Source organism: Lolium rigidum, chromosome 6 (genome assembly GCF_022539505.1).
Source record: "Lolium rigidum isolate FL_2022 chromosome 6, APGP_CSIRO_Lrig_0.1, whole genome shotgun sequence".
NCBI lineage: Eukaryota > Viridiplantae > Streptophyta > Magnoliopsida > Poales > Poaceae > Lolium > Lolium rigidum.
In genome coordinates, this window is record NC_061513.1 from 278,498,788 (window position 1) to 278,501,589 (window position 2,802).

Genomic DNA, 2,802 nt, shown 5'->3' on the forward strand with positions numbered 1-2,802 from the left:
TCCATCTTCACACCCTTGCCCTTCTGGAGATGTGTTTGAAACATCAAGTCAATGACAAAAGAATGAATCTCATCACCTACTTTGACGGCAACGGTCTCACGGTAGATGAGAAGCATGACATCATAGACGGGTTGGAGACCGGAAGTGAACCCAAGCTTGCATATTCCGGGCATATAGAGCGGCTCAAGAACATCCTTGGTGCTTGCATTAGAGTCGTCATGAAACCTCCAACCACTGTCACGGTCATCTTCACAATTTTCCGGAATAGGATAGCCAAGAATCTGTCCAAAGTTGCTCCAAGTGGTAGTGAGTACCTCATCACGAGTCATCCAAGTAATGGAGCGAGCTTTATCATCATGAAAATAGACCGTGGCAAAGAACTGAGTCACAAGGTAAGGATCATAGTTGCATTTGAAAGTCATTACGGGAAGCAAACCAAACTCCTCGCAAATCCCAAGTGCTTCATGAAAGTATGCATCCTTCTTCAAATGGTCAATGTTGATATACGTTGATAAACCACCTTTACCTTGGGAGGATAGACTTCATTGAAAATGCGCTCTTGAACCTCGGTGTAGAAGTGGTGGTTGCGGGTGCGAGAAGACCGAGGCCCCAAATAGGGGTTAGAGGTGCGAATAGCCATGTATGCATGAAGGCGGACATTGCCATAAGACTCAATAGCCTTCTTCCCTTTCTTTTTTATTTGCCAAAGAAGCACCACGAGCAGTAGTGGCACGGGGTAACACTTCATCTTGTTCAACAATCTCATCCTCAACGGCCGGAACCCCTGCCTCTTCCGTGGTCTCGCCGAACAAGAGCCACTAGCACCTTTGAAATAGACGAACAGAGTCGAGGGACATATGGGATAAGTGCACAAGCTCATCTATATAAAAAAAATGTCTTTGACCCAAAAAAAAACATGCATGATGGTAAAAAAGAAACTTGGCCGCACATTAGAGGTAAAAGGTGCTACATACTAGAGGTTAATGGTGCTACATAATAGAGGACATAGATCAACAATAGATACAACCTCTTAGTGCAAGATTTAGCCAAAAATCTAAGCATGTAGAACCAAAACAACAACATATGTATGAGCCTAAAATACGGCCAAAAACGTGGGGGGGAGCCAATACCGGAGGCCATGGAGGAGGGGAGGTATGGGAAGGCTCCCACGGAGCCGATCCGGCCGAAGGTGGCCGGAGGACGGCCGGAGAGCCGGCGGCGGCGCGGCGGCTGTGCGTGTGAGTGTGGGTGCTGGGAGCGGGGGTTGGGGAAAGTGTGCGAGCGTGTGTGGGGATCGACCCAGCCCCTGTGTGGAGGTACCGGCCCGAGGCCGGCGGTACTACCGGCCTGGCCAGGCCCGGGTCGGCCAGCCTCCTTTTTTATTAAAGATACTTGGGCTGTTTTTTTTTGAAAGACACCCTCTTTAAAATTAACACAATTTGGTCAATGATAAACATGAGCTTTGATATGCAATTTTTTGAAACGAGCTTGTGCAAGAGATAGAATGGTTTTTAGAGGTGTGAGAATGGCTTAGGATGGACACTAAGAGAGGTATAGTACTATGAACTCAAGTTTGCAAGGATCAAATCAAGAGAAAGCCAAACATTGAGCCAATTCCCATAAGAACATGAAAGACCAAAAAGGGAGCAACTCATTAAGATCCAATAAAGAACAATACTTCATAATAAGAGGTCGGTGGCCTAGGCCACCATATATGTGTGATAAGGTATGGCATCGCGAAGATATATATATCTTGGGTCCAAAACCAATACTCATCATTGAAGCTCACATATCATTAATTGATATGAAGAGAATGATTTTTCTTAATGTTGGCATTATGGGGGGAGGGATAGCTCAATAATTTAAACTGCACTCCCCCTATTTCCATGCCCACATCTAAACCAAATAAAGTTTTGAGACAAAGGTGTGTTTGCAAGATGGTCAAGCTATACTCCTTGAATCAATGATATTTAGCTCATTCCTCAAATAGCAAAACCTTGCTTCATCAAGAGGCTTCGTGAATATATCGGCAAGTTGATCTTTGGTAGGAACATAGACTAGCTCAATATCACCACGGGCAACATGATCCCTAATAAAATGATTCCGGTTCTCAGTATGCTTCGTTCTTGAATGTTGCACCGGATTATAAGCAATCTTGATAGCACTTTCATTGTCACATAAAAGAGGCACTTTGTCACAAGTGACACCGTTATTCCTTTAAAGTTTGCCTCATCCATAACAATTGAGTGCATCCACTTGCGGCGGCAACATATTAGGCTTCGGTGGTGGAGAGAGATATACAATTTTGCTTCTTAGAAGACCAACACACCAAAGACCTACCAAGGAATTGGCAAGCCCCGGAGGTTGATTTCCTATCATCCTTGTGCCCCACCCAATCCGCATCGGTGTATCCATTGAGAAAGAAACTTGAGCCTTTAGGATACCAAAGACCATATCTTGGGGTACCAACTAAATATCGAAAGATTCTTTTGAGAGCCATCATGTGACTCTCCTTAGGAGAAGCTTGATACCTTGCACACACACCAACACTCAACACTATGTCAGGTCTAGATGCACAAAGGTAAAGCAAGGATCCAATCATGGAGCGATATACCTTTTGATCCACCTCTTTACCATTGGGATCAAGTGCAAGATGACATTTAGTAACCATAGGAGTGGCTACACTCTTCATCTAGGTCATCTTGAACCTCTTGAGCATGTCTTGGAGATATTTTGCTTGATTGATGAAAGTCGCTCTAGTGGGAACTCGAGCTAACCACGGACAACCCAATGGCTCTCCAC